Source organism: Mercurialis annua, linkage group LG1-X, assembly GCF_937616625.2.
Source record: "Mercurialis annua linkage group LG1-X, ddMerAnnu1.2, whole genome shotgun sequence".
Lineage (NCBI taxonomy): Eukaryota > Viridiplantae > Streptophyta > Magnoliopsida > Malpighiales > Euphorbiaceae > Mercurialis > Mercurialis annua.
This window is the reverse complement of record NC_065570.1, coordinates 60,546,018-60,557,671: the sequence shown is the minus strand read 5'-3', so window position 1 is coordinate 60,557,671 and position 11,654 is coordinate 60,546,018. Positions and strand designations below refer to the sequence as shown.

The window sequence follows — 11,654 nt, the reverse complement described above, 5'->3', positions numbered from 1 at the left end:
CCGTCGCAACATAATTGGTCGCAAACACAGTTTGCGACCAATACCGTGTCCGTGGCTAAATTAGCGACGGAACAGTCCATCGCTAATCATAACAAATTTCGTCGCCAATTTATCTCCAAACGATATGATTTGGAGACAGATTGGCGACGGACTATTTGGGTGTTGCGACGGACTTGTCCGTCGCAAATTGCCTCAGCCGTGGAGACAAAAGCTGAGGCATTTGCGACGGATGCATCCGTCGCAAATCAGCGACGGACTTTATCCGTCGCAAATTCATCAGCTTTTGTCTCCAAGGCTGATGCCATTTGCGACGGACAAGTCCGTCGCAACACCCAAATAGTCCGTCGCAAATTAAACCTCAAAATTTATCTAAATTACCAATTAAAATTAAACCTAAAAATTTAATCTAATTTACAATTTAAACTAAAATAAATCTAAAATTCAATCCAATTTATACATTTAACCCTAAAATTTAATCTAAAGTACCAATTTGAACCCTAAAATTAAACCTTAAATTCTTCCCTAATTTAATTATATTTAACAAAATATATTAATCTAACTAAAACATATATATATTAATCTAACAAATCAATTTAAAACAAATAAATAACAATTAATATAAAAAAATAAATAATAATGCAGTAAAAACACTCACCGGAGGAAGGACGGCGGTGGCGACAGTAGGCGGAGGCGGCAGCAATAACACCAGAAATGAGGGGAAGGCAGTAGGGGGAAGGCGACCGGAGGGGGAAGGGGAAACGGGAAGTGGAAGGCGGCCGGAGGGGAAACGACAGTAGGGGAAACGGGAAGGGGGAAGGCGGCGGCAGTAGGTTTTTTTTTTTTTTTAACTTGCAAACTGAATGAAGAAGAAGGTCTGGGGGTAAATAACATTCGACTTTTAGCGACGGACTGATCTGTCCGTCGCTAAAGTCGAATCCTTTACGAAACGCTCCGTTTCAATTAAAGATTTGGCGACGGACACTTAAGTCCGTCGCTAAATTAGCGACGGACAGATTAAATATGTCGCTAACGTCTCCACTGAAACGGAGCGTTTCATCGTGGGCCAAATTAGCGACAGACTTTTGTCATCCGTCGCTAATTTTCTCAAAAAAATTAGCGCCTTGGTTTCCCACCAAAACGCGCCAAATTCAGTGACGGATTAGCGATGGATATCCGTCGCTAATATTTTCTTGGTGCATTTTGCGACAGTTTTTGAAATGGTCGCTATATCCGTCGCAAATGTGGCTGATTAGCGACGGATTTAGCGTCCGTCGCAAAAATCCGTCGCTAATCAGCTGTATTCTAGTAGTGAAATATCTATATATAGAGCAGGTTTGATGACCAATATAAAAAACCAGCTAGGTTGACCTATAATTACTCGTAATAAAACATGATTACAGTAATAATACTTTTGAAATACTTTATCTAGAAAATATTTGACGATATCAGAAAGATGCAATTCTTCACTTTTTTTATATGTTTCCTGAATGACAAGATCTTTTCAGACCTCATATTGGTCATTTACCACAAATATACGGTATCACAACTCGTAATAAAGTGGACTTTAAATCTGGGTATTGAATCCTACAGAGACAACAGTGTTCAATGAGAATGATTTCAAACTAATCGTTCATTCGGTTAGCAACACGATAAAAGGGAATTGTAAACAAATAAACAACTAAAATGAACTTAATTCTACTCACAAGAGCAATGAGCAAAACTAATTACTAACTTGCAATAACAATGATAAAGTAAAACAGAGATAACACTAAGATTAAAGTGTTCAAGGGTCGGTACTAGCTAATAAACATGCAATGACCGGAAGCGTACATTATGGCATACAACAAGAACCGAGTTGTTTCTAGAGCATCATGCTCTCTCGAACCTCTAAGAATGATAAAACCACATATCGAGCAACCAAATAATGACTAACTCACTCTCGTGATACTAAACACAATCGATTAAACAACAAGCGATGATTAACGCAACTCAACGGCTACCTAATCCCTAACCCGCTCTCACAGTGCTATGTTTTAGGCTTTTAACCACATAAATCCATCTATTTAACCATCTCTCAATGCATTAGACAAATACTAATCAATGTTTTAGGAGATCACTCTAAAACAAGCATTAAGAACAATAATTAAAACATGTCATTCAAGTCATAACATACAAATCCATTCAAAGCAACATTTAAAAGTTCATATCGAACCCCAAACATAGAGGTTTAGTCAATCATTCTAAGCATCACATTAACTACTAATAAGCAAAGAGAAAATATAATGGAGAAATACCTACTAAGAAGAATAAAATCCAAAATAACCACTTGTTATTGAAGACAACACTTGTTCTACAATCATAAAAGCTTGAAACCTTCAACAATGGTGAAGCACAAAATGAAGAAAATTAAATGTTGATGGAAACACAACACCCTAAAATGATACTAAGACTTAAAATTAGAGAGAATATTCTATTTGCTCGAGTTTAGTAATTGTTAAAATGATATAAAATGCCTTATACAGGCTTACAGTGAGGAAAATAGAAAACACCTAGTACACGTTTTGTTTGGACTAAAGTAGCAGTGGTCCCTTGTGTTTTATCTTCAAAGCAACTCAGATTCCAGCATTCCAGCACATGTCTCGACCAAGAAATGTAGTGTCTCGATCGAGACCTTCACAAAATCACCCCATCTCGATGAAATGGGGGCTTCTCGATGGAGATCGAATGCCTGGAAAAACCCTGCCTCATTTCTTCTTCATGTCTCGATCGAGACATAGGCATCTCGATCGAGACCTCCCTTAATTTGGCAGACTCTTTGCGCGAAACTTTGCCGCTTCGTCGATTCATCAATTTCTTGCACTTTTAGTGTAAAACAGTCCCGCATTCGCTCTTATTCACCTGAAATACTCACACACGTAGTAAGACACCTAAAAGGCATGCTAAACAATAGAAAAGCGATGCAAAACCGGCTCAAGTATTAGGAGTATTATACTCATATCACCTTACTAATAATAGGACAATACACTTTAGTTGCAGCAGGAAAAAGGCATTTAAATATATAGTAGCCATGATATTCAATAATCAGTCAGAAAAATAGTTAAACTTTTGGTATGGCTTATGGCTCCGAGAGAAACTCTCTAATAATTATGAAATATATATTTAATTAAAATTATAAATATATAATGATTTATTATTATAAAATTACAAATAATAAAAATCAATATTAAAAACGGCTTAATCACAGTAAAATATCAAACTTTTGCGCGTTGTGATATAGCATAATTTTGCATGTTGTGTCAGTTATAGACAAACCTTTTAATTCGATCGACGTTATTTTGCCAAGTCAGATCTGACGCGGCCGTCATGCTAGCAAAAAATCAAATTGATTTAAAAATGGCTATAAAGGAAACATAATATGCAAAAACCGGTTACTTCTGGTGATTTTGAAAGATTTTCCATAACCGATAAAAGCCGCAAAGTTTTGTATGTTTTGAAGGTTCGGCCTTTATTATTTTATTTTTGTTTATTCATTAGTAAAGCATTAATTATTATTAAAAAAGGTTTATTATCTTAAAAATACCAAATGTTTTTTTATCGAGGTCAATGCTAATTAAAACTTTCAAAAACACTAACCAATTTTTGGTAAATGCAGTTTATTTTAGTCTATCAGCCTTTTTTTTTCGAAATTATATACTAAAATTTATCGATATATTTCAATATACACTACTAGAAAACAATCTTTTAATAATGGATTTTTCCGTCGCTAAAAACCAAAACTTTGTTGCTAAATTAATTTAGCGACAGATTACCAACAGTTCAAATAAAATAAAAAAAGAGATTTTGAAAATGTCCCTTCTTATAGCAACAATTATCGGTCGAAACCCAAAAACCATCTCATCCCCAAACTCAGCCACGGTAGGTTTGAATCAAGAAAATGAGATTTTGGAAATTGCCTCTCAACGTTGAGAGAGAGCACCGCTTCACCGCTACCATTTTTAATAATGTTATGTGAGATAACTTAAACCTGAGTTAAGTTGATGTCCCTTCTTAAAATTATATTAAAACCATACATTCAAAAAAAAAATTAATGTTTTTATATTTTAGTCGAAAAAAGTAATTGTTATACAAATAAATAATAAACAAAGGATCAACGCGCTCCTGAACTTGTAAAATGGAATCATTTAATTTAATTTATACTTTTTAGAGCAATTAATTCCAAAACTTTTATTTATGGGTCAAAATATCTCTTAATTGTATTTTTAAAATGTGTAAAGTGCAAATCGTAGTTGAAGGATGCGAAAAAAAATTAGAGAGTTTTTTAACTGTTACAATAAAATTATTCTAAATTTATTTTTACAATAAAAATATAAATTATGGAATAATTTGACCTAAAAATAAGAAATTTTAAATTAATTATTTAAAAAAAATAAATTTAATTAAATGATTTATTATCACAAATTCAAGGAACATGTTTCAATTTGTTCAATAAATAATAAACAGAAGGTACAATCATTCTATGGAGGCTGTGGCGTAATATCTATAGTATTTCTTATTATTTAAGGTGTTGAGAGGTAGAGAAATGAACACGTATATCATGAAGCAGGCCCCGCGATTTGAAAGAAGACCAAACTTTGTCTCATTAATTTTGTATGCATGTAGCATTGTCATGAAGATTCTTCATTAGATTTCCTACTATATTAGAGAGTCGGGCCACTTTGACATTTTGGACATAGTTTTAAGTTGGTTAAATCCATAATGGAGTCCCTGTACAGTCAATTTTTATTTTAAAAGATCCATCTACGTCATTTAGTTAGTAAATAGTCCCTGCACCATTTATTTTGAGTTGGAGTCCTTATATGGACGGAGGTTAACTTGATCGTTATAAACGAACATGCAATCAAGCTAAAACAAAGCAACAGCCGTATTTGACACGAGTTATGTAGTGCAGCAGCAATGGTGAAAATGATAGACAAACTGATAACCCATAAGGTAAGGACAATTCTTAGCTTTTACACCTCAATAATTACAGTTATAGCATAGCTGAATATGATATCATGACATGGATATGAAGATAGTATGAGGAATGTGTTGCATGTTTATAAAGAATTAAGTTTAGAGGTGAATTGAATTATATGTTAACATGAAGACTATAACTTCTCTAACTATAATTTTACTCATTTAGTGAAATTGAAGAAGCAAACACGTTTTTTCTTTTAGAATCAGCATCTAGTGAACAAAACTGATGATCAACGGATGGTGCATAATCTTATATAGCGAATTAGATTTATGCAAATATTTCTCTGAAAGGTGAGTCGCTGAGAACATTAGAATTACATTGTCCCAATGTAAAGCAAGAAATTTTAATTCTCAAAGAAATTTCACTGTACAGTAATTTTTAGGAGAAGCCAGTGCCAACATCATCTTCTAGAGTGTGCAGAAGAAGGTTATCTAACCCACAACCCATTCTAATTCCAAGTCAATTGCTTATCCGGTTCCAATAGAATTGTCCACTTTGAAAGAAAAAAAAAATTATCCCAAAACTCTTGTTCACTTTCAAAAAGTAATTAATTTTTACACTCAGTTTTTCTATATTATCCCTATTTAAAATCCACTAATGAGTAAATTGCTAGTGGACCCTATATTAAATAGGGGCAGGACAAGAAAAATAAGAGTTTTTACAAAATCCATAAACAATAATTGTTTTTCTTAAATTGTGTGATAAAGTCAAAGTGAACAACTCTATTGGGACGGAGGGAGTATATATTTAGGTTGATTAGGCGTTCATATTTAACCGTTTAGTTAACCTCCATCCATATAAGGACCTCAACTCAACAAAAATAGATAGTATAAGGACTATCGACTAGAAAAATACTTATGTAAACCAAGTTCGTCACGTATGATTATGAACTTTCCATTAGTTACATGACACGTGGTGGTATTAAATGAAAATAATCAATCATTAAATAGCATTGAATAATAATAATAAAAATCACCAATTAATATGTATTTAATGATTGGTTATTTTCATTTAATACCGTCACGTGTCATGCATCTAATGGAAAGTTCACTATCTCATATGGTGAACTTGTTTCACACAAGAATTTCTCCTATTAACTAACTAAATGATGTAGAGGTTTTAAAATAAAAATTATAGTATAGTCCCTATAATGAGTTTAGCCTGTTAAGTTTTTAACGACTTTATCATAATTTAGCATATTATTTTTATGAGTTATGTTATTTAACTCCCTCTTTATCCCTATTTATTAAATGACTTGACTTTTACAATAAAATAGAGAAATAATAAGCCATAAACAAACAGAATTGAAAAAGTAAAATATTTTTTTAAAATAATTAAGTCTTTTATTCATTATGATTATTAAGTTACAATAAACAACCACTCCAAACATCTCCTAAAAAAATTAGTAACACGACTGTCACGCCATTTCATTCGTGCAATAAACTAATATGCGTTATCCATATGAAAAAATTAATAGTAAAAAAATAAATAGTAATTGAAAATATCCTATCACAAATGTTCATTAGTTATTGTAAAAATAATATGGCGTAACAGCTGTATTGACAAATACTCTTCCCAAAAACATGTCACTTTATTATTTTGGATCTAAAGAAAATTACAGTTTTTGATGATCGTAGGGATGAGTAAAAAAAACGTCCGCCTGAATTAACCGACTGAACTGTCACGGCCCATTTTTATAGATCGTGACCGGCGCTCGGATATGGGTATGGTTGTACCGAAATCCGTAGCAAGCCTAGTGGATAAACATACAAACATCAATAATCATAGTGTACATGCATAAAACCACACGCTCGGCGGCAACCGAGACTCCAACCTAGTCTAGGAGTCTATATAAACAACATATATCTAAAATATGTTCGGCTCAACTCCGAGACTCTAAAAGCATGACCATATATAAAATATCCGTAACAAAGTGTAACATGTCAATAATAAAACAGTTGGACCACTCCAACAAACATATAAGTCTAGAAAACATAAGACATCTAGTACTACCGTGGTATTATAAGAGTTTAAAATAATTTGACCATTTATTCTGAAAGTAAAAAGAACCTCTGAAGAATAAAGAAGTCGGAGATCAACCAACCGCTCAAATCATAAACCTAGAAAGTGGGGAAAACAATGGGGTCAGATATATTGAGATAAGTTCATATAACCATTTACATTTATTAAGTTTAAAAACCTTTAAAACATTTTGTAAAATATTTTTATCATTATGGATAAGTATTGAAATCCTAAAACACAATATCTAAATCCATTTGTCGTGCCGGTGAGACGTATCTCCATAACTGATCCCCAATTGTCACTTTATTGAAATCGGGTGAGTCCCATGAGACGTATCTTCCACCAGCGCCCTCACTAAGGCGAGACGAATCTCTAACCTACCTCAAATACCATAATATCATATTGGTGCGCACGCAGGCTCGATGATGCCCATCGAGTAGCTAGCACGTTACCAATTCAGATCCATAATGCTGAACACAGTTCAAAGAGCTGCGTAACATATATACAAAATATACAGTTTTCATTAATAAAGCGGTAAATAGAAATATAAACTCATTGCTTGCGAAATTCCCGAAAAGGCTGGCAAGCAACTAAACCCGATTCGACTCAAAAGCAAGTGCGGTCAACGGGTCTAAAAAAAGAAAATATTTAAAATCAATATCAACTCCTAACTCTAAGGAGTTTTAGACACCACACATGACTAACATAAATAACACCATGCCAACGCATAACCGAACACGTGAGAAACATACGCATTCAAACCATAACTCAAGTTATATAAATACAAAAACCATATGAGCTCCCATTTTAAAACACAATTCAAATTATTAAAGAAATAATCTTAAAATAAACCAAGTTAAAATTCACGTCAGTGAGTTAGCCGAGTTATCAAAACTTTCATGCTTCTTTTCACTCGTTGGGCGACTCAAGTTTAACCCAATCCAAAAGTTAAACTAAAATAAAACCCAAGTTTTAAATTCGGCATTACTTGAATGGAAATAGTATTCATTTAAAAGTAAGAACATAATTTATTGTTTAGCCAACAATTGGCAAATCACTTCATACAAATACAAGTATGTTAAACCTCTTTTAAGTGAAGCAAAAAGGATATAATTACCCATTTTTAACATCAAACTCAAATTTGAAACAAGAATCAAACCACCGACTTAAACGCAACATAAACTTATCTACTAAGGTATAACCAACATGAATTAATTATTATACTACCAAAATAATGTCAACATGCCAAGAACACTACAAACAACCCCAACACCAATATGGGTAGCAACTATATCATCGAAATAACAACCCAAAGCCAAGGTGAATATAAACCAAACATTCAACCTATGATATACCAAGCATGCCAAAAGATATAGCATTGATCCAAACACATACTAACAGCCCTAAACATGTGTTTCCAGCCACAATTAACATGACAAAACAGCAAATGAACAAGGTTATACTTAAACGAAACAAACTAGCATTTTAATCCATCAATCGATCTCAATTCCACAAGTATAACATGTTAATCCAATCATAAACACCCTTGTACAGATTAGACATGGCATTTTAGAGACCAAAATAACACAACAATGGTATAACACATCAAGAACACAATTTAACAATATTACACATAATTCCTTACATATAAATTAAAAGATTGCAAAACACATACCGTTATGAATCAAGGTCAGAGAATGAATCGATTAGAAACAGAGATTCAACACCCAAAACACGCTGGGAAAGGGGAACTAATAAGCCAACAATCGAATACGCAATAAAGAATTGATTAAACGAAGAACGGAGTGCAAAAATCACTTACTGAAGGCTAAAACCGAAGGAAATGGATGGAAAACGAGTAAATCAAGTGTTATGGCCACTCTAAGGTTTTTAGAAAATTTTAAAATCAGTTAGGTCGAGTTAAGGGTTCTATTAATAGACCCTACATAAAAAATTCCAGCAGGCCGCGATGGCAGGCGCGTTACGAGGTGCGACGGGCCATCGCGCCCCTTCACAAATAGACAGAGCGCGACGCGAGGCGCGCCAGCCCTGTCGCACCCTACAGGCACATGCCCAAATTAGGCCAAAAACTTGGCGGAGCCCAACGACGAATAGGGAACCGAATCTTGACTTCAAAATGGGCCTAACCGAGCCCAAACACGCCAGAAACGACAAAACGATCAATGAAAAACAAACGGAAAACGCAAGTATTACACGAACCGATGAAAATTTTACTTAAATGGTTAATTCGGGTTTTATAGACAAAATTTCGGTTATTCGGTTACCAGTTCGGTTTGAATTTTAAACTATCCAAATTAACTGAACCGCCTGAGCTAACATAACTTTTTTTTTTTAAAAAAAATTCTCATAATTTGTCGGTTTTAACCGAACCGATCGAATATACCTATCTATTTGGTCGGTTCGGTTTTGAAGTTTTTTTTCTATCTTATTCGATCGGTTTGGTTTTGAAGTTTTTTTTTCTATCTTATGCGGTTGGTTCGATTTTCGGTTAAAAAAATCTTATTCGGTCGGTTCGATTAAGACTATTCGGTTAAACGGTTAATTCGGTTATGGGAGGTGTCAAATCGGTTTCAACCAAAACCGACCGAATACTCACCCTTAGATGATGAGATATGCTGGCCAAGCAAGCTTTTACAAGTCTAAGTTAAAGCTTCCTCCGTTCAAATATAATCGTCCATTTTGAGAAATTTTTTTGTCTCAAAACTCTAGTCAACTTTTAAATAGTAATAATTGTGTTATCCTTATTTAAAATCCACCAATGTATTAGTATTTATTGATATCTATAAATAAATTAGAAGTGGATCCTACATTAAATAAGGGTACTATAAAAAATTTAAAAAATTATAAAATTTAATAATAATTATATTTTCTAAAATGTGTGATAAGATAAAGTGGACAATTCTATTTTTTTTTATCAAAGATAGATATATTGAAGAACAAGATTACAGTACAATAATGAAAGCCATAATCTAAAAATATATGAAACAAATAAAAATACAATCAAATGATAATAATTGGAAAAAAAAATAAGCGGAAATTCCGCTAATTTTGCCATTTTGACATCCAACACAAAATTAAATTATAGTGCGCGTGTCTTAACTTGAAACTTGATTGATTATGCCGAGAAATCGCTTGAACTTTTAATATTTCAACCTTTACAACTATGTTTTTTAAAAATATGCAAAAGATAGAGAATTAGTAAAATAAACTAAATATTAAAATAAACAATAAAAACAACAAATAATATAATATTGAAGAAACCTTCAATATTTAAAGGTTCATATGTCTTAAAAAAAAATTGACATGCAAGTTAAAAAGGCTTTAAAAATTTATATTTGGACCATAAATCCTTAACATGCAACTCAAAAAATCAAGAATCAAACATGATTTCTTAAGTGTTTTTAAAATTGAACCCATAAAAAAATACAACTCACTCCAACCATGGAATAATTATTAAAGCAAACTAAAATATAATAAAGAAGAAAAGAAAAAGGTGGTATATTAAAACAGAGTAAATGTTAATTACAAGCCGTCAGATCATAACAGTCAAATCACCCACCACTAGAGGTTTGAGTGATAATGATGTGTCGCTTTCTCGATAGACTTACCGTACAACAATTGGTCTTGTAACCTTACCGGTGATGAGTTATATTTTGAGTAGGACACGGCTGATTGGCTGTTATGTATATTCATGTCAACGACAGGTGAACGTGGTCTCTCTTCATGCACTCACGTGCGTACACCATTTGACCAACCCACGTGGCTTAAATAGATCATGATATACTTTATGGATGCTTCGTTAAAAAGGAGGTTAGTTATGTAATTTTCTTTTTATTACAAATAGGTATGTAAACTTGAAAAGGCCCATTTTTGACATATTCATGTAATTTAGTTATGCAACCAAAGTAGCCACTTAGCATCAGAAGTGGACCAATAATAAAGGCAAATCAAAATGAAAAATTATAATGCAATAAAATTTGCTTGTATGGATAATTTTGTTTTCCTTCCAAAATTCCAATCAATTTGGATTGAGGAATTGATTGAAATATGGAAAACAAGGCCTCAATCTAACTTTTCAAGTAGAGGAAATTAATTAGATCAGCCACCACCAAATCCATATTTAATCTCAGTAATACAGACGCGCTTATCCTCTTGCCAAAATACACCAGTCTTCTTCCTCCCTTCTTCTTTACGTTTTTTCTTGATTTTTTTACGCTCAAAATATTGAAAAGTACAGAAATCTCATAACCAACAATAACAAAGGTATTTTATATCGTAAAGCTGCCGCTAAAACGGCGACGAGTTGTGGATCTATGGGTTTGCTGGCGATGGCGGCGACGATGGGTTGTCGATTGATGGGTTCGACGGCGGCAACGATGGGTTGTCGATTGATGGGTTCGATGGCGGCGGCGATGGGTTGTCGATTGATGGGTTCGACGGTGGTGGCGATGGGTTCAACGACGGCAGCGATGGGTTGTCGATTGCTGGGCCGGCAATGGGTTGCCGATTGTTGGATTTTCTGGTGGAGGTGCTGAGAGCGGTGAGAAATCTGGCAACAAGAGGAGCGGCAACCACAATAATGAGGTTGGATCCG

At 33.7% G+C, this 11,654-nt stretch overlaps 1 long non-coding RNA gene across 1 annotated transcript; it reads left to right on the top strand.

The window, feature by feature from the left end:
* Positions 1 to 4,755: 4,755 nt before the first annotated feature.
* LOC126682582 (uncharacterized) lies at positions 4,756 to 11,053 on the top strand. Its single transcript, XR_007641470.1, has 2 exons — positions 4,756 to 4,989; positions 10,765 to 11,053. It is a non-coding gene; the product is annotated as an uncharacterized LOC126682582 (long non-coding RNA).
* The last annotated feature ends 601 nt before the right edge of the window (positions 11,054 to 11,654 follow it).